This window comes from Macaca nemestrina, chromosome 5 (assembly GCF_043159975.1).
Source record: "Macaca nemestrina isolate mMacNem1 chromosome 5, mMacNem.hap1, whole genome shotgun sequence".
In the NCBI taxonomy this organism is placed as follows: Eukaryota; Metazoa; Chordata; class Mammalia; order Primates; family Cercopithecidae; genus Macaca; species Macaca nemestrina.
Window position 1 is genome coordinate 151,343,201 of NC_092129.1, and position 24,786 is coordinate 151,367,986.

A 24,786-nucleotide genomic window follows, 5' to 3' on the forward strand; every position below is an offset into this window, starting at 1 on the left:
GTCTCCTGATCCTTCTTACACAAAGAGATGCTGGAAAAAAGTGCAGGACACTCCATTTCCTCCTGAGACCAGACAGGGAAGCCAGAGTCAGCGTGGATGTCAAATTCCAGCAAGAAAACACCAGTATAGCAAAATCTCCACATCACATTTTAAAGCTCACACAATGGCTCAAAGAGAACCAATATCAAAAACCCGAATTCCTAGCTCAGGTGAGATCACCGAAGTTGCCTGTGAGGTTTCGTGGAACTGCAGGTAGAAAGGGCATCTTTACTGAGAGCTGCAGCCCAGTTGCTCCTGCATCTTGGGGCCCCTTGAAAGGACCCGCTCCCTTCAACAGCGCATCGTGAGGCCATTTCCGGGGAGAAATGTAGACTCTCCTTGGACTCCTGAGGTTTTTACACTTACTTGCTGACTCTGTGGACTTTGACTGCATCATTAAACATCTTATAATGATGTAATTTCCTTTGACTGTAAGTGTAGAACAGCATGCTGTTCCTGAATCAGGAAACAAGGGACTAGTGACCTGCACTGTCGCCCCGCTCCGTGGTGCTCAGATGCAGTGAAATCATGAGGCAACAAACCTATGGCTAGGTAAACAGAGAACTCCATTTCAGCAAATGTTTTAGATGTTCCTGCTTGCCTGGTAATGTTCTAGCCTTACCCCAGCCTTAATCTTTTAAAATGTATATTTTCCCTGGTGTTGATTTTAAAATAATTTGTATGTATTTATTACACTGGGTTTGTTGCAGTAAGCCACCTTGAAGGTTGCTGTAGAATTAAAGTAAGCAAATAAACGTGTGGTTCTCCATGGAGTTATTAACTCTAAAAAAAAAAAAAAAAGTCCAAATGTCCATTCCCAACTCAGCTTCAAGGAAAGTCCCCTCTAGAGTTCACAGGGTAGAAATTCCTTTTGATGGCAGCTTCAGAAGGTAAGAAAGGAACTCTTCCTCCACAATGCCTGACCCATCTTTGGGTTTTAGGCATTGGCCGACTGATAAAGGCAACACTGAGAGTACGAAGCGTGTATAGTGTCTCACATGTGTCCGTATGAAGAGACCACCAAACAGGCTTTGTGTGAGCAACAAGGCTGTTTATTTCACCTGGGTGCAGGCGGGCTGAGTTCGAAAAAGGAGTCAGCAAAGGGTGGTGGATTATCATTAGTTCTTATAGGTTTTGGGATAGACGGTGGAGTTAAGAGCAATGTTTTGGAGGCAGAGGGTGGATCTCACAAAGTACATTCTCAAGGGTGGGGAGAATTATAAAGAACCTTCTTAAGGGTGGGGGAGATTACAAAGTACACTGATCAGTTAGGGTGGGGCAGAAACAAATCACAATGGTGGAATGTCATCAGTTAAGGCTATTTTCACTTCTGTGGATCTTCAGTTGCTTCAGGCCATCTGGATGTATACGTGCAGGTCACGGGGGACGTGATGGCTTAGCTTGGGCTCAGAGGCCTGACATATAGATGACCGATTGTCATGTAATATGAATCTCACCACACCTGAGAGAGTGGGATAGATTTTCTCATTTTCATAGTTTGGGCATCTGAGTCCCTGAGAGCCTGAATGCCTGACATGGATTCTCCAAGAATGTTGGCCTTGAGACTCTAAAGGGCCCCAGGTCTCTTGTGAAGCCCCCTGTGCATGCACCATACCCGCAGAGGCCCCACACCCGCAGAGGCCCCACAACAGCGGGAAGAGCACCAGGGTCAGAGCCCAGGTGAGTTCACACACAGGGACCATCCACATCCAGGGCGTGCAGAGGAGGGGCCGAGGTGAGAGCCCAACCCCTGCCTAGGCTGTGGTGACAGGTGGGCTGCATGGGGGTCCCAGTGCTCCTGGAGCTATCATTCTTTACCTCCTGAAGACCCCGGACCTGCACATACCAAAACTCTGCATTTCTGGTGGAGCGGTCTTCTCTTTTGAGATGTAAACACTACTTCTCGGGCCGGGTGCGGTGGCTCAAGCCCGTAATCCCAGCACTTTGGGAGGCCGAGATGGGCGGATCACAAGGTCAGAAGATCGAGACCATCCTAACGTGGGCTAACATGGTGAAACCCCATCTCCACTAAAAAATACAAAAAACTAGCCGGGCGAGGTGGCGGGCGCCTGTAGTCCCAGCTACTCCGGAGGCTGAGGCAGGAGAATGGTGTAAACCCAGGAGGCAGAGCTTGCAGTGAGCTAAGATCGCGCCAGTGCACTCCAGCCTGGGCAACAGAGCGAGACTCCGTCTCAAAAAAAAAAAAAAAAATTAAAAAATTAGAAACACTACTTCTCGAATCTTAAAGCCAGCCATTGCCACTCCTAAGGGATAAGCCTCTAACTCCACTGAAATTAGCCTCAGAATTTCAGCGGAGGATTTGGAGCCACAGGCAGGAAGTCTGTGGGGTTTGTGCCTGGCTGATCTGGAAGGTGGTCCTGAAAGGTAGTGTGTGACTAAGTGGGCTCTGTGGGGCACGGATGTCCCTGAAGAGAGGAGGATGAGACAGATGGGAAGGTTCAAAAGTGAACTTTAGTGGGCCCTGTGCCCAGCACCAGGATTTGGAAAATCTTCTCCCAGCCACTTTTGGCCTGTGGGTTTTCATTCTGCTTTCCTGTCTGCCAGGCCATTGCAGGCAATCCCTTCATTTGGCAAACATTTATCAAATACCTACTGCGTGCCGGGCATTGTTTTAAGAGGAGCTGGGACTGAGGTAAGAGGAAGTAAACCCTCCTTGCCTTCAAGGTATGCCCAGTCTTGCTCAGGCAGAGATCAGTAAGGAAATTATAACACAAATTGAGAGAGGAAAAAGGAAGAAACTGGTCAGGTGGCCAGTTATGGTGGGTCCTCAGTTGAATTATTTCAAACAAAAGAACAGCCTGCAGGCACAGAAAAGGGAACTTGCACAGGGGGGCTTGCCTAAGACATGCCCACAGCTGCACAAATAAGAAAGGCTACACAGGAAACTTGCCCAGACATGCCCGCAATGGAAAATTCTGTTCCCCGATACATGGGCAGTAAGGGAAACAAAGCAATGTGGAGTCAAGCTAAGGGTCCACATGGGCACTAGGAGGATGGGGTGGAGCTACCATAAATTCGTGCCTTATTCAAATGAGACACCCAGCCCTCATCAGCCTTTGCATTCAACTGTAAAAATGGCAACCCTCTTCCAAGCCCCCTCTCTGCAGGGGAGAGCTTTCTTTTTTTGCTTATTAAACTTTTGCTCCAACCTCACTCTTTGTATCCACGCTCCTTAATTCTCTTGGTGGTGAGACAAAGAACTCCAGGTAACACCTCACAAGAAGACACTGAGAGGCTGCTACATTGTGGTGCATTGGCAAGACTAACAAACTGGCTAGTGAGACATGCACACTTGCTTGGTAGACATATATGTAGATCTTCAGCTCTGACTAATGAAGGAATACCAAAAATCTCATAAAAGAAAAGAATATTATTTGAACTTTGTTTTGTGGTGTAAGTGGGAGCACCACAGACACCCAGGATAGGAGAGCTTTGCTCAGAATCCAGGAAGTGAACATCTTCCTCTGGGCCAGGCCAAGAATGAGAATAAGCTGATCAAGGAGCCTGGTGCTTCCTGGCAGAAAGGTTGTCTAACATCTGACTATCCAGAAGTCACAGTTATTCAATATTGAGACTTGAAACAAAGAGTGAGAGACAGAGAGAGAGAGAGAGAGAGAGAGAGAGACAGAGATCTGATTTGAAAAGCAGAATTCTGCTGGGGGCTTGTTAAAATGGAGAGTTTCTGATACAGTAAGTCCAGGCCAGGCCCCGAAGATTGCATATCTAAGTTCCCAGGTGATGCCAATGCTGCTTCCCCCAGGACCACACTTTGCGAACCACCACCCTAAGGCAATCCGTGTTGATTTCTAATATCAGAAGAGGGCTGGGAGTGGGCTGGGAGGCAGAAGTGTAGGATCAATGAGACCACACCTGACCCATCCTGGACAGCTCCCCAACCCAAGCTTGCAGCATTTGATTTCCTTGGAGTCCCGGGAATATCAGACACCCAAGAAGGGACCAAATGTGGAATCACAGAGTGATCCAAAGGCTCGGCTTCATACAGCACCTGGGACTCCCACCACTCCACAACTGGTCCCCATACTCCCAGTGACACTGACCCCCCACTCCTCACGACACTGACCTCCAGACCTTCCTTGACTGACCTTAGCTGGTTGGGCCTGAGATGTGACCCTAGGAGCTCTGAGTGTACCTTCTGATTCAAAGATAGGGTGACCTTGTATGACAAGTACTCAGATGGGCCTTTAATAGGACCTTGAACATTTGGCAAATGGCTTCAGTCGTGTGTCCTTGAGAATTCCAGTGTTTTCTAGATATCACATCCATGAGCCCATATAAACACTAGAGGGCGTTGTGAACATACCGAAGCCGTAATTGTTGCACTGGATCCTCTAGAATCCCTTTCCCACTTAGACCAAGATTTGAACAAAATTTCCTTCACCAAACAAATTGCATTTAATCAATCATGCTGTTATTTTACGTTGTGTTGGAAAAAAGACAGATGTAAGGAAAAATAATGCAATTAAAAAGAAAACAACATACTGAGTTAAAATGGTAGTAAACCTCCTTGTTAAAGGAATAATATAATATTTAGAAAATTTTTAAAATTTATTTATTTATTTATTTATTTATTTTTTGAGGCAGAGTCTCGCTTTGTCGCCCAGGCTGGAGTGCAGTGGCCGGATCTCAGCTCACTGCAAGCTCCGCCTCCCGGGTTCACGCCATTCTCCTGCCTCAGCCTCCCGAGTAGCTGGGACTACAGGCGCCCGCTACCGCGCCCGGCTAGTTTTTTGTATTTTTTAGTAGAGACGGGGTTTCACCGTGTTAGCCAGGATGGTCTCGATCTCCTGACCTCGTGATCCGCCCGTCTCAGCCTCCCAAAGTGCTGGGATTACAGGCTTGAGCCACCGCACCCGGCCTAAAATTTATTTTAATAAAAGTAAAAAAATTCTATTAGTTTTTAAAAGGTTTTGCATTGTGAATTTTCTTGGGTTTGTTTGGTCTCCCTAGGAATTATCTTTTATTTCTTGATATAGTTCAAAATTCAAAATTTAAAATGTTCAAAAGGTAAAATGTCTCTCTGTTAACCCTGTCTCATCCCCAACAGGCAACCAGGGATATCAACTTCTTGTTTATTCTTCCAAATATATTTTATGCATATGCAAGCAAATATAAATGTGTACATATATATCTTTGTCCCTTTTCACACAAATTTTAGCAGACTCTATATGTTATTCTACACCTTGCTTTATTTCTTCTTAATAATGTATCATAGAGACCATCCCATGAGGGAATATCAAGAGTTTCCTATGTCTTTTTTCTTTTGTGTTAAATGTTTGTAGACTCCGCGGTGTAGATACGCAGTGCTTGTTTGGGTTTTCTTAGGAAGGTAGGGAGGCCTCCTTATGTTACCCAGAGTGGAGTAGAGTGGCTATTCACAGGTGAGTGCTACTGTGCCCAGCTTGCAATGCTTTTTTAACCAGTCCCCTAGTGACAGACATCTGGATTATTTTTTCTTTTATTTTTCATTTTCTTTCTTTCTTCTTTCCTTTTTGCTTTTACAAACAGGGTTGCAACATCTAATTCTGAATACAGTCATTTTTCAGGAATGCAGGGGTAGTTTTGGACACATTTCTAGAAGTGGGACTGCTGGGTGTATGCATTTTTAACTTAGGCAGAAATCGCCATACTGCCTTTCCTGAAAACATTTCCAGTTTGCAGGCCCATCCGCAATATATCAGGGTACCTGTTTTGGTACCATTATCTTTTTGATTATAGAAATACGTAGAGATATATATTTGGGAGCCATCTGTGTCTAGACAATATTTAAAATCCTGGGAGTGGAGGACACTAGAGTGGTTGGGAGGCAGTAAACCCCAGAGTGCTCCAGCATCTACAACAAAAGGAGCCAATGAAGGGGGACTGAGGATGAGCAGTCAGTTGGGGAGGAAGAGAACTTGACCTGTAAAATATCAAATAAGATTTTAGAGGTGGAGTTGATACAACCTCTTCAGAGAACAATTTGACATCCTATAACATCATGTGGTAAAAGCACAGTAATCCTGTTCCTCCATCCATATCTTGGGGAACTCACACAGGGGACCAGAGAGAGATGACCCAGGATGTTCATCGTGGCAGTGTCTGTACCAGAAACAAGCTAAAGGTCTGTGGACAGGAGAAGAGATAAATTGTGGGATATTCCTCCCATGAATACTATCCAGCACTGAAAACAAATGAACTGTTTCTGTGGGTGTGGATTCACCTCATAGACCATGTTAAATGAAAAAGCAAGCCACAGAATGATGCATTCAACAAAAAACAATTTATACAAAGTCTAAAATCATGTCAAACAAAGGGATTTAAAAAACTTTGTAACATTATAAAGGCATTCACCAAATTCAAGACATCGCTCACTTCTCACTGGCAGTCCTTGCTTTACTCAGTACAGTATCAACTGAAACGCATACATAACAGAACTGTGGAAAATCAGGGCTATCTACATATATTTCTATTATTTTCTATGTATACTACATATAGCCAATAATATTAAAATGTTACAAATGGACAAACCTGGGTAGTGGCTTCACAAAGATTTCTTTTAATTCTCCATTCTTCTAGCTAGAGCTACTTCATAATAACTAGCAGCAACATGGATGGAACTGGAGGTCAGTATGTTAAGTGAAATAGACCAGGCAAAGAAGGACAAATATCACATGTTCTCACTCACATGTGAGAACTGAAAAAAAGTTGATTTTATTGAGGTAGAGTAGAATAATAGTTACCAGAGGCTGGGAAACGTGTGTGGGGGGACCTGGGAGATAAAAGGAGGTAGCTTAATGGGTACAAAGATACAGTTAAATAGAAGGAATAAATTCTAATATTCGATAGCACAGCAGGCTGGCTATGGTTACAACAACGTATTGTATATTTCACAATAGCTAGAAGAGTGGATTTGAAATTCACCCAACACAAATAAATGGCACATGCTTGAGGTGATGAATATCCTAAATATCCCGACTCGATCATTTCACATTCTACACACGCATGAAAATATTAGTGTACCCCAAAATATGTACAAATATTATGTGCCAGTAATTTTTTTATTAAAAAACCAACAAGCGCAATACAATAAAGGATATCTTAAGATAATATAAAAATTATTTGTGTGATAATAATTTGGCAAATATTTCCTGTTTATTAACATCAATTTTTTTCTCCTGTAAGTATAAGGAGAATAATACCTACATAGCATCAGAAGTGGTTGCTTTCCTGAGAGAGAATTATTTTCCCAGTTAAAAGTAGAGAATCAGAATCACTATAGTAAATAGCACTCTGGAGAACTACATAGCACTGGGTCTTGCTGCCCTGGGGCAGCCAGGCTCAGGGAGGGCTCCCCTTCCAGGGAAAACTAAACTTTGGCTTCCTTGTTTTGGTGGTGTTCTTACTGCAAGACCAACATTTCAAAATATCAACAGAGTCCAGCCAAAGGGTTGTATTCTCTTTTATTTCTTACAAAAGGCACTGCCAAGGATGGCACAGACTGTTATGGGCTAAACTGTGTCCCTCTACACATATTTTGAGGCCTATGTTGACAAGATAGAGGGAGAAGATGGCCATGTATAAGCCAAAGAGAGAGGCCTCAGGAGCAATCAGCCCTGCAATACATTTGATCTTGGACCTGTAGCCTCCAGAACTGGGAGATGATACATTTCTATTGTTTAACTTACCCAGTCTGTGCCACTTTATTATGGAAGTCTTAGCAAATTAAAACAGAGATATCACCTTTTCTACCCTGCCCTGCATATGGAAATGAGATTATTCAAGAGTATGAATTATGTAGGATTCCAAAGCATAGAACAGATAGATTGAAAATTGACAAGGGAAAGTGATGTAGAGTTTGGGCGATGTAGGCTGGTTTCCAGACCTCTGTGGTCCCATGGTCACCACACGGAGGTGGAGATGTTCTCATTCCTTTTCATTTTCACTCAGAGCAAAACATGTGGGTCCACACTGGTATATGATCAGAAGATATACTTAACTGATCTGAGATGTTGAGAGAGAAAGTCTTGCTGTACTTTTATAGAAAGATGAATGATAATTATCATCACTAAAGGGGATTTTAGGCAGGGCGTTGCTGGCATTATGTTTTCCTCCTACTTTTAAGATGCATGTTCCTAAACAGCCCTGTCTAGGAGTAAATGCCATCACTTAAATTTTTCTCTGCCTGTCAACCCATTGGTCCTCACTTCATTTCAGTAAGGTTACCGGAATGTCTGTGTTTATCCAGGGTTCACAGATGAATTTAAAAGTCCCTAGTGGTAGAGAGCTTCTCCTGAGGTCACACAGCAACCGAGTGTGGTGGAGCAATGACAGGCACACGGCAACCTTGGTCCGTACTCCAGTTCTCTAGGTGCCATGAGAATTGCAGCCTTTGGTTCATTTTCTATGTTTTTTTTTTTTTCCTGAATGAGTGAAGGAAAATGCATGTTGAGAACAAAGTGCCAGAGACCTAAGTCTGTTCCTTAAACTTACAGGGTTGGGGCCTGGAGAGAGAGAGTCTGCCACTGATCCTCTGAATTCCAGCTCCTGTTGTCAGTCATGTAGCTGGAAGTAGGAAGAAGCTTTCTCTTCTGCACTTGGAACAACAGGATAAAGATGACAGAGAGCCCCACATCTACCATGGAAAAGACAATGGTCCCTCCCACTCCCTGAATCATGCCAAGTTTTCTAATGACATGTGTTTTCCTGCAACATGTCACTATATCTCCTTCCTTCAAGCACCAGTTTTCACAGTACAAGCACAGCAACAGCACAAAGGAATGACTACTGAGCCTGAAGCTCTGATGGATGCTCTGAGTTGAGACTTTATTTTATACTTAGGTACCTGTGAGTCATTGCAGAATTTTGCCTGACTCCACCATGACCCAATTTGATCAAGGTGTATATGCTATGGGACCTCTCTAGCTCCTCATCAGAAATGACAGTGAATAACATGTCCAGCTCCTGGGGTGCCTGATGGCAATGAGTGGCAGCTCCTCTTGGGGCAACACTTTGGGGGCGACCAAGGCCTCATAGACTTTATTACTGCTGGGCTACATGGCCCAAGGCTCCTGGGCACAATGGATCAGTGGTCTTGGATTCACCTCTGACATTTAAGGACATTTGTTCTTGGGCTTTCACAAGTGGTCTCTGATTAGGATGGAAGGAAGGGACGCAGGGACACAAAATCTCTGACGGCCTAGGGACCACCGCCCTGTATTGCCCCTCTCCCTGGCCCTCACTTCCACTCAGAGACTACATGGCCGTTCCACTGAGTTCCTGAGGACACGGCCAACATGGGTAACAACACAGGGAAGTGCCTTAGACTGAGTTCCGTGGGAGGCTGGCTGGTGCCCTCTGGACCATTTACCTCCACCTGTTGGGATTTCTCTAGAGTGAAATGCTCCAGAGGCAGTCATACCATAAGCTTGGATCCTCCAGCCATTGTGTGTGGGGGTGTTAGCCCTGGCTAAATGAGCACCAAATTCTAGAGAGACCAAGAGACCGTCTAAGTTCTGAATCCTGAGTCCTGAACCCTGGAAGTGGGCTTCCGGCCAGGGAGCAGGTGTCACTGCCTCTGATCCACGAAAGCAGCTCCACAGCTCAAGATGCTCTTCTGGATTTCTGCCTCTCCTGGTTCCTGGCCAGGCAAGTCTTCACTGCTTTGTTAGCCCATCCATTTGCTCAACCAGATTTTTCCAATATGTGTGTTTTCCTCCTTTTCCCATTGTACTCAGTGGAAGGAATGGTCTAAATTACCTAATCAGCAATTCCTGGAAACCAAGCCACCATGTACACACAATCTTATACATTAATGTCACATACAAGAAAGAAAATGCAGAGATACCAGTAGTGGCCACCTAAGCAGTGTAACATGGAGGTAATAAAAACAAATTGTTGGATAGTATCTATCTATGCCATGATTAAAATACATATCAATAAATTACAACTTCTAAGAAAATAATCTCTATATGTAATATATGACTGTGACTCTGAGAGACAAACCTCAGAGTATTGTCTGAAGACACTTCCCATCACCTTCACCTCCTGAGCCAGATGGTGTGAAATGAGAAGCAGAGATTTGAAATGTGTGGCAAGCCTCTCTGCAAGGCAGTAGAGTAACATTCTACATGAGCAAATGAAAACAATCTCACAAATGACATTGGATGTACGGTGTGGGATGTGTGTCCTTATTATAACGGAGTTAATCCTTTAAGTAGGTAATCTTTTTACAAGAATTGGATTCTAAATGACTTATTAGCTGTCAATTAGCCAGGAATTGTTCCCTTTACTAAAAGAGAGACCCTGCCATGAACCAGCATTTCCCAGGTGGAGGTCTCTGGCAGACACGAACTTCTAACAGGGTAAATGACCTGTTTCTTTAGTCAGGGAAAACTGACTTTCATACGTGGTCTCTGGTTGAGGGATCCCATTTTGAGTGGGGGATTTGCCGAGTCACTTCTCCCTGTTCCTGCTGGGGCTGGGGATGGTGAACGGAATGAAGACACAAACTCTGAGAGGGAACCAGGCAGACAGGCAGACTGACAGGGAGGGCACTGCCTGGTCTAGTTACCATTTACACCCAGTCAGAAGAGGTGAAGGGTGAGAGAGGAGGCTGCTGGGAACCAGAATATTGGCAGCCAGGAAGGCCGAGAAAGTGCAGACTGACAACACAGGCCAGAGGCTGGAGCCCCCAGGAGGGAGCTGTGTTGTTCCGTCTGAGCCCCACGGTGCAGGAGAGGGTCCTTTTCACCAGGGAACTTCAGCCTTCAGGATGATTTCTGAACTCTGCTCTCCACTGATCCTCCATCAGGACTTCAGACAGCAAGATGAGGTACCCAGGACCCTAGGAATCTGATTTTCATATCCCCTGAATTATCTTTACTAAAAATATCATCCCTATGTTTTATTTCTTATAACATATAAAACATTAAACCAAACCATTGTACAGAATTTATTAATATGTAGATATGAGGTGTCTGGTGACAGATCCTCCAAGTTATTTATATTAGAGGAAGAAAGGGATCCGGCCCCAGTCACAGATGAGAACGACAGGGTCACAACACTCAGGACCATGATACTGGGTGCTCCCAACCCTGAAGGGAAGCGCCTCACTGCACACAGACGGCCAGGAGAGCGATCACAGGGTCCTGCACTATCTCTTCCTCCTCCTCTCCTGGGTCCTGGGTTTCACTTCCAAATCTCAGCTGGTAGCGATATTAACTTGGTATTCAAGACCCTTGTAGCCCCTCTTCACCACAGCATCTCATCGGGTTTCTTTCCTCATACGAATTCCAGCAGGGGTGTATTCTAGAAATATCACCACGGAAAGGGTGGCAGAGGCAGCTCATCTCTAATCCCTCGAATAGAGAGGATAGAACCACAGTCCTGTGCCTCACCCATCCCATGGTCCTGCCTCGAATACAGTCTCCTCCTGCAGGCTGCTGGGTCCTCTTTATTGTCATTCTCCAGAAGGTGACAGGGTCCCAGACAGACGTGCTCCAGCTTCCTTGGGGCCTGATGCCAACAGGAGTTGAGGCCAGGGAGCAGCTTTGGGCTGTAGGGATCTTTGGATTTGAAGGTGGGGGATGGTGATGGGCTGTTCATAATGCTCTGGGTTTCAAGGCTGAGAGTGGCTGAGCTGAATCTGGTCATTACTATGTTCTCCACAGTTTGAGAGCTGCCTTGTGCAGACCAGCAAGACACAGATTGTTTTCAGTCCCCTTATATTTCTGTGGACCCTGACTTTTCTTCCCCCAGCTGCTGTCCTCCCAAGCATAGCCCCGGGAGGATGTAGGGAGAGGAACCCATTCTCCTGATGTTCCAGAATCCCTTGCATGTAATCCCAATATCCAGGCCTGGGGTCCCCTTCTTTGGATCAAACTTTCTTTTCTTGGAATGAAAGGCTTACAGGGTTTCCCTCCCAAATCTCCACTGTGACTCACTCACCCTAACTAGATGTCTTGCTCTACAGTTATCTTCTGCATATTGTTTTCTCAAGATGCAATAAAATATTATAAACCATTAATAAAACATGGAGGTTAGGATCTCTTTTCGGATTCTGAGGATCTGCTGTGCTGGGGAGAGAAGGGCAGGTGGAGGGGCAGGTGCTGAGTGGTGTGCGGCCTCGCTCTGTGCTCAGTAAGGCTCCCGCTGTGGTCATTTCTTGTGTATTTGTCTGGATCCCTCCACGTGCTGGGATTTGTGCCTGGTCTTTAGGGGCGGGTGCTGCTCCAGGTGGGAGGCCTCACACATCTCCAGGCTGAGCCTTTCTCCAAGTCCATGGAGGTCAGGGGCTGAGAATGGCCAGTCCCACTCCTGCCTTGAGTTTCACTTTATTTGGCATATTTTTATATGTTGATCTGATCCTTCTCACAAGGGCTGTATATGAGCATTATTTCATAGGATAGCCGCTATCATCCCGCCGCGGCCATGCTCTGTCCCTAACACCAGCATCCTGTGTGCTTTGTTGTTGTTCACTATAGACCCGGGACAGTCTCTGCACGGGGGGCTTCTCAGATGACACAGACTGATGGTTCCCACCTTTGCCTTCTTTCCTGCTCCATTTCCAGAATACTTCTATTTTTTTCTTTTATTATACTAAGTCAGATTTTCAAGTTAAGGGCTAGGGACAATGGCTCACTCCTGTAATCCCAGCACTTTGAAAGGCCAAGGCAGGGGGATTGCTTGAGGCCAGGAGTTGAAGACCAGCCTGGGCAACATAGCAAGACCCTGTCTCTAGGAAACAAATTGAATTAACACCATGAATAGATGTGTTATTGCCATGTCATAAATAAATTCTTGACACTTCTTCTGTGAGGCAGTCAGGGTCCTGGCAGGAAAGAGATGACAAAGAAGGAAGACACATTACAGAGGTGCTGGCAGGGCTAAGAAAACCACAAGGGGTGCTGAAGCTCCCTGGGATGATCAGTGGCAGGAAACTGTTTCCATCTCTGAGCTTGAAAAAACAAGGAAGAAGGAGCAGTTTCCAGAACCCAGGGAAATCTGTGGCTTTCACTAGGGGCAGCCCCGCATGCCTGTGGCTGTAGGTAGAGGGCGGCAATGATTACAGAACCACAGACCTGTCCAGAGGGAGTTAAGGAAATGAAAACCCTGAGTTACTTCTCCCACCATGCTCCCATCTCCTGCAGACGCCTGTTCTCATCCACACTCAAGCAGAAGCCAGGTGGTGCAGGAGCACAGGCCACGCTGTCTGTTGTGGTCGCCTCCCAGTGCAGGGGGCAGGATGGAGGAGAGTGAACCACAGCTCTGTGGAGGGGAAGCAGCGAATAACGCACTCACCTGCTTACGGTGTTCACATTCCTCAGGGAATTTACTTAAATACACCAGAGTTTGTTTTAATCCAAAAGTATGACTTTAAAAAGAAGTATCTCACTTATAAATGCTTAGCAGGTAGTAAAATTGAGTATTACCTCACTCTCCTTCTCTTTCCCCACATGAGACTATATAACTCATAAATGAATAACTTGAATTATTATTGTTTTTTAAAATAACTTGAATTATTTGGGTGTAAGCCATAAAAGCAGAGTCTGGCTCAGATCAGCAAAGGGAAGTTTTTGGGCAGCTGGGGGTTCAGTTCACAGAATCACAGATAGTTTCAAAGTACCAGGACAGCACTGAGGCAGCAAGACCTGACCAGTCTCATTGGACTAGACCATGGAGTGAAAGAATTGTCACTGATCCTTATATCTTGTCGCTGCTGATGCTTTAAATTCTGAGACAGTTTACCCAAATATCTTAGTTTAGATTTCATGCATTTCTTATTTTCTTGTGATTTAGTTTCAGGGATAGAGTCAATATCTTCCCTTAAGGGAAGCTCCTTTCCGCTGTTTATCTTGCTAAAATAGGGTGAAGGGGAAGAGTCTTTCAAGTTCCTATGGACCCATATACATTGTGACATCCATCTAAATGCTCTCATCCAGTGGTATGGTTTGGCTGTGTCCCCCTTCAAATCTCAACTTGAATGGTATCTCCCAGAATTCCCACATGCTGTGGGAGGGACCCAGGGGGAGTTAACTGAATCCTTGGGGCCAGTCTTTCCCGTGGTATTCTTGTGATAGTGAGTGAGTCTCATGAGATCTGATGGGTTTATCAGGGGTTTCTGCCTTTGTTTCCTCCTCATTTTCTTTTGCCACTGCCATGTAAGAAGTGCCTTTCACCTCCCACCATGGTTCTCCCTAGCCATGTGGAGCTGTAAATCCAATTAAACCTCTTTTTCTTCCCAGTATGTCTTTATCAGCAGCATGAAAATGGGCCATTGGGAGGGGCTATTTCCTCCACCACCAGTGGCACTGTGGGAGGCTCTTCTGCACCCACATTCCAACTCAAACCCATTAAAAGGCAAATCAGAGAGCTGGGCTAAGGCATTTCCCTTCCCCACACTACAGGAATCCTAGTTGCGTTTCCCTTCTCTTTGATACACTTAAACCTAGATGGTCACCAAGCTGCTGTGTGGTCAAATTTTGGAGAGAAAGGAAAGCAGAGAGGAGTGAGGACCCTGGGACCCCGACTGCTGCCTGTGGGCACCCACACACTCGTGCTTCACTCTCACACTTACACACGTGTACACACACTCCAATTCCCACTTGTGCACACATGCACACACCTGTGCAGACACACACACACACACACTCAAGTCAGCACTGGAGCATGACAGTTACCGACACCCTCGTACCCACGTGCCATTTGCAGGGATTTGTGCAGCTGGAAGCGGGAGCTCCTGAGGAGGCACCACCAGGAACCACCTCCAGGGGGAGGGTTGAGTGAATGGGGTCCTGCCAATGCACTGGCTGATGGGATGATACCTACAGGATACACTATCAGGGGCAGACGTTTGTTCCAAGGCCATCTCCCTTCCATCTCCTCTTCCAGCTCAGGCTCATAGCCCTCATCTGAGGCCCCGCTAGAAAGGCAGAAGGCATTCTCCCACACAGAGCACACAGCTCCTTCCCTGCATCAGAGCCCTCAGTGGCACCATCAAGTTGGACAGATATAGTCAGGCAAGGTGGGGGGTCACTGCAGGGGACAAGAAGGTCCTGTCCTGGAATCTGCAGCCAAACACCTTTGGCCACAGACTGAAGGCTGCTCTGTCAGCTTCCCTACTTTTGAGGTTTTGGGACTTGGACTGATCCACCATTGGCTTTCTTGCACCTCAGCTTGCAGACGGTCTGTCGTGGGACTTCACCTTGTGATCATGTGAGTCAATTCTCCTTAATAAACTACCTTACATTGTACATACATCCTATTAGTTCTGTCCCTCTAGAGAACCCTGACTTATACAGTGGGTGAGGCAGGGAGCTACGTGAGCTGCCCAACAGCCACCAGGAGCCATTCTCTCCAGGCTTTGGCCTCACTTCAGTGCCAGGCCCTGCCACAGCCCTTGCCCCCATCCTACTCTGCCATGCCCAGCTCCCTCCCAGCCTGGCCCCAGACAGAATCCAGAACAACTCTTGTTCCTGACCTGAAAAATGTTCTTGCCAGTTTAGGCAGAACTTGCTTTAGAGCACTGGTGTCCAACCCACTACAGGTCTTGTATCTGTTTCTCTTGGCACTGTGTCTTTTCTCACTTATTCTCCTGAAACTCTGCAAGGGGGGAATTATATCACTGGATATCCTTGTTAGTTTTCTGTCTCGTTGATCTGTCTAATAATGACAGTGGGGTATTAAAGTGTCCCATTATTATTGTGCGGTAGTCTAAGTCTCTTTGTAGGTCTCTAAGGACTTGCTTTATGAATCTGGGTGCTCCTGTATTGGGTGCATATATATTTAGTACAGTTAGCTCTTCTTGTTGAATTGATCCCTTTGCCATTATGTAATGGCCTTCTTTGTCTCTTTTGATCTTTGTTGGTTTAAAGTCTGTTTTATCAGAGGTAGGATTGCAATCTCTGCTTTTTTTTTTTTTTTTTTTTTTTGCTTTCCATTTGCTTGGTGGATCTTCCTCCATCCCTTTATTTTGAGTGTGTGTGTGTCTTTACATGTGAGATGGGTCTCCTGAACACAGAACACCAATGGGTCTTGATTCTTTATCCAATTTGCCAATCTGTATCTTTTAATTGGGGCATTTAGCCCATTTACATTTAAGGTTAATATTGTTATGTGTGAATTTGATCCTGTCATTATGATGCTAGCTGGTTATTTCGCCCATTAATTGATGCAGTTTCTTCATAATGTCGAAGGTCTTCACAGTTTGGCATGTTTTTACAGTGGCTGGTACTGGTTATTCCTTTCCATGTTTAGTGCTTCCTGCAGGAGCTCTTGTAAGGGAGGCCTGGTGGTGACAAAATCTCTCAGCATTTGCTTGTCTATAAAGGATTTTATTTCTCCTTCACTTATGAAGCTTAGATTGGCTGGGCATGAAATTCTGGGTTGAAAATTCTTTCCTTTAAGAATGTTGAATATTGGCCCCCACTCTCTTCTGGCTTGTAGGGTTTCTGCTGAGAGATCCACTGTTAGTCTGATGGGCTTCCCTTTGTGGGTAACTCGACCTCTGCCTACACTGCACCTGCCCCCATGAGCTTCAGGAGGCTGGAGAGCAGCACACAGCACACTGACTACTCTCTCCAACTTCATGACCCAAACCTCATAGGGAGCCCCTACCATGGCCAGCAATCACCCTCTCCACGCATGGTTCACCCTCAGCCTCCTGCTGGCCTGGGTGACTCTCACACACCTTCTCTCTGCTCACACATCCAACCCTCTATCTGCATTCTTACTTCAGCTAATGACCTTGCTTCCTACTTCACTGAGAAAACTGAACACACTAGAAGACAACTTCACAGATTCCATCTGCTTTTGCATTTGCAGCTGCGCTGCATGCTGGGCCTTCTACTACATGGATGGTGGTTGTGGGTTAACCTTCCTGCTCCCAGCCAGAGCCAGTCCCTCTACTGGTGTCCCAAACATCATCCCTTCTCATTTACTTAAAGGTATCAGTTCATCAGTTCATACCTTTTTCTCTCTTTTATCATCACCCTTTGTCCTTTCTCCCCACTGGATCATTGTGGCAGTCTTAAGAATGCACATCCCAGCCCCTCAGCTAGAGGAAGCACAACTGATAATGCTCCAGCTGTTGCAGCCTGAAATCTGTTGCTACATTTGCTCTGAGACCACACTTGCCATGGACTTCTTCAATTCAGTAATTGAGGGAAGAGGGGAAACTAAGACAGGAATGTTTCTCCTCTAAAGGCCCACTGAGGATCCAGGGCTCACCCTTACTGAACTTCTCCTAACCTGCACTGGGTCTAGGATGCTTCCAGCCAAACTTCCTTTCCTCTCTCCTTCACTGGGGTTTAAACTCACACTGTAGTCTGGCCGGGCACAGTGGCTCACGCCTGTAATCCCAGTACTTTGGGAGTCCGAGGTGGGGAGATTAATTGAGGTCAGGAGTTTGAAACCAGCCTGGCTAACATGGTGAAAACCCACCTCTACTAAAAATACAAAAATTTGCCAGGTGTGGTGATGTGTGCCTGTAATCCCAGCTACTTGGGAGGCCGAGGCATGAGAATCACTTGAACACAGGAGGTGGATGTTGCAGTGAGCTGAGATCGCTTAAAAAATAAAAACAAAAATAAAAAAGAAAGCCACTTGCGTCACAGTCTTATGGCTTTCCCAGTCTTTTCTGTCTTGCTCCCCAATTTCTTTCATGACTATTTCCCCTAATAAATCCTGGCACATTTAATTCTGTATTGCAGTCTGCTCCTCAGGGGATGCTAACCAACACAAGTGGCTTCAGGAGTGGTCAATAAACACAGGCAAAATCGGGGATTGGGGCTGAGCTTGCCCACTGCCTGGCAGGCCGAGGATGCCATTCGCATTGGTGGGGGACACAGAAAGTCCACGGCACAAGGTGCAGCTGAAGCTGCTGCGGATCTCCCCAGCACTGACCTGAGAAGATGTCCTGGTTACCGGGTGCTAGGTGGGGTGATAGAAGCCTCTACACAATAATGACAGGGTGGGAGGGAAAACCTATAACAGGGAAGTTGGCTGGTTACTGCTCGGCTGTGTTGATGCCCTGTAAAAGGAGAATGAGAATCTAAGGGATTCTAACAGCTGTCACTGGCTACGTGTGAGGGCCTCTGCAGTGCCTCATGGAGAGGCCCTTATTTCCTGTGGAGAAAGGGTAGAGAGCATGCGATGGTAGCTGAAGACATTATTGTGAGGGTCACAGAACTCCAGAGATGTTTGACATTCAGCCAAGGCAGGCCTGTTGTGGAAAGTCAGGGCCCTGGTGGGGAAACATGAGATGCTGCAAACTAGGGCAGCATTATCTGATGGGTGCCCTCCAGGACCCTCTGGGTGTGCAGAGAAGGCCCGTCCTTCTCTAGTAATGGTTCCCACTTCCCAGGCTGGGAGACGCTGCAGAAGCCTCCCCCTTACAACGCAGCGGGAATCCCTCTCAGGAGCTTTGCAGGAACCAGCCGGCGTGGCCACATAGGATTCCGGGGAGCACTTCTGGGATTGGAATTTGAGGGCGTTTGATCAAATGGAGAGAATTTCAAGCTAGATAAATAAAACTCCTTTGACTTGGGAACACTGTCTCAAGGCATGATGTATTAGTCTGTTTTCATGTTGCTGATAAAGACATACCTCAGAATGGGCAATTTACCAAAAGAGGTTTAATGGACTCACAGTTCCATGTGGCTGGGGAGGCCTCACAATCACGGCAGAAGGCAAAAGGCATGTCTCACATGGCAGCAGATAAGAGAAGAATGAGAAGCAAGCGAAAGGGGTTTCTCCTTATAAAACCATCAGATCTCATGAGACTTACCCACTACCATGTGAACAGCATGGGAAAATTCTGCCCCCATGATTTAATTACCTTCCACAGAGTCCCTCCCACAACACGTGGAAATTTGAGATGAGATTTGGGTGAGGACACAGCCAAACCATATCACATGGGTTTTTCAAAGACCCCAGGGCATGGGGCAAACCCACTGCTAGGGTGATCCATGTAGACTGCAAAAAAATGATGCTGGACTCTCACAAACTAGACCAGACTTAGTTGCCCTGGAACACGTAGAGGATGGAATAATGAGGCTGAGGGAATTTGGCATGTGGGATGGAGACACCGGGTGAGGCCAGAAGGCTCACCAGAACCATGCTTTATAAGAGGACCCAGGGGCCCCACCTTCACCAGAGCCTCAGGAACGTGCTGCCGACAGGAACCTGCATCACTAACAAGTTTCATTGTGTTGTTCTCTGAAGGCTGGGGGTGATGGTAGGAAAGGTTGTCTCAGAGTTGGGCTCATGAATATCTGTGGGTAGAGTGTGGCTCTGAAGAGATAGAGAACGAGTGATGGCAGTGACCTGCAACAGCCAGAGGACACAGTTACCATGGCAACCCCAGAGGAGCAGCCGAGGGGGCTTGACCTGTCTGGAGTTGTGGGGAAGGTTAATAGAGGGTGGTGTTCCAGGGTCAGAACAGACGGGCAGCCAGCAAGGGTGCTGCTTGATATCTATGATAAGAAAGCAAGAATTGAGCAGGAGGCTGAGGGTGTTTGACCCAATACAAAATCATGATCCATTCTCAATGCCTAGATCTCAGTCAAGCTTCAGATTCAGACCCCAGTGATGGAGGAGGTGTCCATATTCCTAGGAGGGAGGACTGTGCAATCCCATGGCAAGTATATGCTGGGTCAATTCCCTGAGCCATTCTGCAAAGGGACCTACAGCCATTTACTTTAGAGACTGTACCCTGGGAAAGGGAAATAGGGAGAACCTGGGCGGGTCTGACTTTGGGTGTGAGATGACATTGATGCCCAGAGGCCCACAGCACCATCATGACCCCCATCACATTGGGGACTAAGGAGGCCACGAAATAAACCTGGACACATTATGGCTCATGATGGAATCACTGAGTCCATAGACCCAGCCCTAATTATGTCCCCATTCTCCTAGTGCATATTTGACATGATGCCCTGGCGGCTGGAGTCACCCCCACACTGGGTCCCTAGTCTGTGGAGTAAGGGCTCTCATTGTGCTGAAGGCCAAAGGGAAATCTCTGAAACCACCTCCATTCTGGCCAAATCACAAATGATCATGTGTCCCAGGGTGAATCTTGTGGAGGGCACTGCAAGTGTTGTGGGATTAGCACCAAAATTAGAGAGCTGAAGGATGTGGGGTGGTGTTGGGTTGCCTATTCTCTCCATGTAATCTAGCAAATAAGCCTGATGCGGCCTAAGGAATGAATGGGACTCCTCCAGACGTAACTAAGTAGGAGTCCTGTTTGCAGCTAGCATGCCTATATTTATACCGATATATGCGGCTAGATATATCTGGTAGAGCAGATTAATAAGGCTTCAGGCACACAGTGTGCAGCTGGGGATTTGGTGAGTGCATTCCTTTCCATTCCAATTAGAAGTGGATATAGGCCGGGCGTGGTGCTCATGTCTGTAATCCCAGCACTTCGGGAGGCAGAGGAGGGCGGATCACCTGAGGCTGGGAGTTTGAGACCAGTCTGACCAACATGGAGAAAATCCCTCTCTATTAAAAATACAAAATTAGCCGGGCGTGGTGGCGCATGCCTGTAATCCCAGCTACTTGGGAGGCTGAGGCAGGAGAACCACCTGAACCTGGGAGGTGGAGTTTGCGGTGAGCCGAGATTGTGCCATCGCACTCCAGCCTGGGCAAAAAGAGCGAAACTCTGTCAAAAAAAAAAAAAAAAAACAAAAAAAAAAACCCAGCAACAAAATATTAGCCAGGCATGGTGGCGTGAGCCTGTAATCCAGCCTGGGTGACAGAGCAAGACTCTGTCAAAAAAAAAAAAAAAAAAAAAAGTGGATATAAGTGATTTATGTGGGATCCACAACACATTTATTTATAGTTTGCCTCTGTAATTCCCCAGTCCTCTATAGTACGGTCTTAAGAGATCTGGAGAACCTGGACATCCTATAGAATGTTAAATTTCTTTATTTCATTGACAACATCATGTTGACTGGGATGGATGAGCAAGAGGAAAAAAGTACACTGGAGGCTTTGGTAAAACATCTTCTCTCCAGAGGGTGAAGATAACCTAACAGAGATTCAGAAATGGCCACTGCAGTGAAGTTTTACGGCTCCAGTGTTTAGGGGCATCCAGGTGTGTCCCCTCCAAAGTAAATGACAAACTGCTGCATCTCGCATCCTCATGCAAGGAAGCAAGCACACTGCCTGGTGAGCCTGTTTGAGTTCTGACATCAAATTCCACATGTAGATATATTGCTTTGGCCCACACTCTAAGTGACATAGAAGGATGCCAGCTTTGAGTGGAGCCTCCACAGGAAAGGACACTGCAGTAGATCCAGGCCATGCTGCAGCCATCATCCCTCAGACCCACTGGTGCTGAAAGGGCCAGTGGTGGGGTAAGATTTGGGATGGAACCAAACCAAGCACCAGCAGGAGAGTCACAACGGAGGGCCTGGGATTCTGGAGTAAGGCCACGCCATTCACAGCACAGACATATACCCCATCCAAAGCAGAGCAATATGTTAGAAGCAACTTTTGGCATGTTATGGACCCTGATGAGATAGAATGCTTGACCATAGGACACAAACGATCATGTGATTCCAAGTGCCCCTACAAATCAGCATCTGTGTAACTCATGAAGTCATACATTGGACATGCCCGAGAGCATCCATCATGAGATGGAAATGTTTTATGTGAGTTGAGCCTGAATCCCATGTTAACATCCACAGAAAACACCCAAACCTGAAATGGCCTTGAACCACCAAGCAGAAGCATTGAAATTAGCCAGCCTTCCCCATGGGTCAGCCAGGCCGGGTAGGATGGGTACATAAATGGAGCAAACACAGTGGCAGGGCTGAGGCTACCTATGGGTCCAACAGTACTGACTCCCTCCTACCAAGGCAGATCCAGATGCTGCCACCTCTGAATGTCCTACTCATCAGCATTTGAGGCCAATGATGTTACCTGGTAGGGCTCTATGTTTTCAGGTGACCAACAAGACCCTAAGTGAGGAGTTGACTACATTGCACTCCTTCCATCCTGGAAGGGCCAGAGGTTCATCTTCACAGGGATAGGCACCTATTCTATAGGTGGGTTTTCCTGTCCTGCTCTCGGACCTTCAGCCAGCACCACTCTCTGGGGGCTGTTGATATTCCTGATCCACAGGCTTGGCATTGCTGTCCGTGCAGTATCTTCGTGGGGACCCACTTGACAGGGAAGGAGGTGCAGTGTGGCCATGGCTGTGGGACCCACTGGTCCTATCACCATCTGCACCAACCAAGGGCTGCTGGCCATAAAGAATGCTGAAAAGAGCTTCTGTAGGCACAGCTCAGCGCCAGCTTGCAGGAAGCTCTCTGCGGGTGGGAGGGTGCCGTCTTTCAGGACATGGTGCATTTTTAAAATCAAAGACATCTCTACGGTTCTGTGATCTCAGTAGGAAGAACACGTGGGTCCAGATACCAAGGGGTAGACGTGGATGTGGCTCCATATCCCATTCCTTCAACTCACCTACTGTGGGATTTTGCACTTCTCCTCTCCCAAAACCATGCTCTGCAGGGAAGAAGGTCCTGGATTCTAAAGGAAAGTACTCTTAAAAGGGGACAAATGAGTGCCCACTGAACTACACATTACAGCTGCCACAGGGGAATTTTGGACAGTGTGTGCCCAGAGACCAGCAGGTGAGAAGAGGAGTCCCCTTCTCAGAGGAGTTCGTGTGGAAACCAGGGATCCCCTTGGGGCCTCCTGGTTCCGCTTGTCCCTTTGTAAGTGTGAAGAGAATGATCCACCAACCCAGACTGAGAGGGTTTAACTTCCAAAAGCCCAAACCCCTCAGGAAGGAAGTTTTGAGCTGCATTTCCCAAGGCCTCGTTCCTGTGCTCTGACATCCTCAGCAGCAGTGATGCAGAGGCCCTGCTTCCTGCGGGTTGTTCCCAACCAGTGATGGGTCACACCAGGGACACGAAAGCAGGACCATTCCTGGGACACAGAGGACTCCTTTGATGGCCAACGGTGGCTGCAGGACTCTTCCATGGCCTTGCTCAACTCTCCTTAGATTGCCTGTGTTCTAGAATGCATCCAAAACACCTTTTCTCCTTCTGCCCATCACTTGGGGTCACACTTGCATCTCAGTCTGTTGCCTTTCCCAGGGTTTGCTGGCTCCCTTCCCACATTGTCTAACAGGTGCCTCCCCTAATAAAATGCTGCAACTTTCATCCCATGGTGGCATCTGCTTCTTGGAGGACTTGGACCAACAAAATCATTTCCATCTGCATACCGGTGACCTCTTACTTATTCCAAATTGTAAACTCCTTTTGTTTATTTAACTTCTCCCACCTGCAGTGGCTCCAGTTTCAAGTTGTTTTACATTTAAGTTGTTTTAAGTCACTAAACTTGGGAGACGTCTGTTACACAGCAACAGACAACTAATGTAGCTCTCTTATGTCTCCACGATTCTAGAGTGGCTATCTATGTGTGTTTTATTTCCTTCTATTTTGATAATACTGGCCATACATGGTGTTTCCAGTTCCTCTACATCTATTCTCTTCTTGATTTCAGTTTGTCTTTTTGTCTTTGTTGCTTCTTTTCCTTCCCTTAGTTTTTTCTTCTGTCCCTCTCCCTCTCTCTTTCTTTTCTGTTTGCAACCTCCCTCCTTCCTTCCATCCTCCCTCACTTCCTCCATATTTCCTTTTTATTATGAAACATTCCTAAGACGTAAAATAACCCTATGTGGTAATGCTCTAAGGAAGCATTTTCTGAATCTATGTTATAAGTACAATGCTACTGTATATGGGATACCAGTAAAGAGCAGGACGTTATTAACAGAGTCTGAATAAAAAATACCCATTGTAATTCTGCAGTCAAGACAGTGGCTTTTAACTCTTAATTCCTCACCTTTAAGCCAGTGTTTTCAGAAGACATCATCAACATCAGCTCTTCCACTGATGTAAAAGTTTCACTGTAAAAGTTTGAGTTGGTGCAATCAGTTTGAAAATCAAATTTTCATTATCTAGTATGGGTAAAGTCCATGCAACATATCATTCAACCATCCCACTCCTGATCATGTACTCGGAACCTTCTTGCCTATGTGTCCAGGAGACATGCACACTAATGTTTATGACAAAAACTGGAGTCAACCACATATACATGAATAGAAAAGCAGCAAAATGATCGTATAACAATAAAATGTAAAGCTTCAGCAGTCTAAAAATGAATGGATGACAGCCGCCCACACCAAAGAGGACTCCTGCACAGAATGTGCATCCTGGAAACATAAATGCAGTATGAGTTTACCGTACAGGGAGTTCCCAAACTGGCAAAACTAACTCATATTTTGTTTGGGGATATATAGACTTATTGTACACATTTCTATAAAAATACAAAGAAATAATAATCACAAGACTCAGGATGGAGGCTCTTTCTGGGGGATGGAATTGGGCAGCAGCCCAGGGTGGTCTCACAGGTTCTGTGTCTTATGCCAGTGCTGGGTGCCCAGTTAGTTACTTGATTATGACTTCTTAATTGGAACAAAGCCATAGCCAATAGTAAAGAGGCATGTGACAGAGAGGACCAGGATTTCATGAAAATGGCCTTGGCTAGAAATAGGTCATTTGATCCTTGGCTCACTGGCATCTCTCTAGATTTTCTGGTATACAATGTTCAATCTGATGTGCAAGCCAATTTCATCTTGCAAAGGATTTGATGTGTTATATATCACCACACATACACCTAAATTAAACTTTTACAGAATTGGAAATGCACATGGTTGGT

At 46.2% G+C, this 24,786-nt stretch overlaps 1 long non-coding RNA gene across 1 annotated transcript; it reads right to left on the reverse strand.

Annotated features, from left to right (window-relative positions):
* Positions 1 to 6,323: 6,323 nt before the first annotated feature.
* LOC139363446 (uncharacterized) lies at positions 6,324 to 20,742 on the reverse strand. Its single transcript, XR_011623856.1, has 2 exons — positions 15,539 to 20,742; positions 6,324 to 12,889 (listed from the first exon to the last, which is right to left on the reverse strand). It is a non-coding gene; the product is annotated as an uncharacterized lncRNA (long non-coding RNA).
* Between the last annotated feature and the right edge of the window lie 4,044 nt (positions 20,743 to 24,786).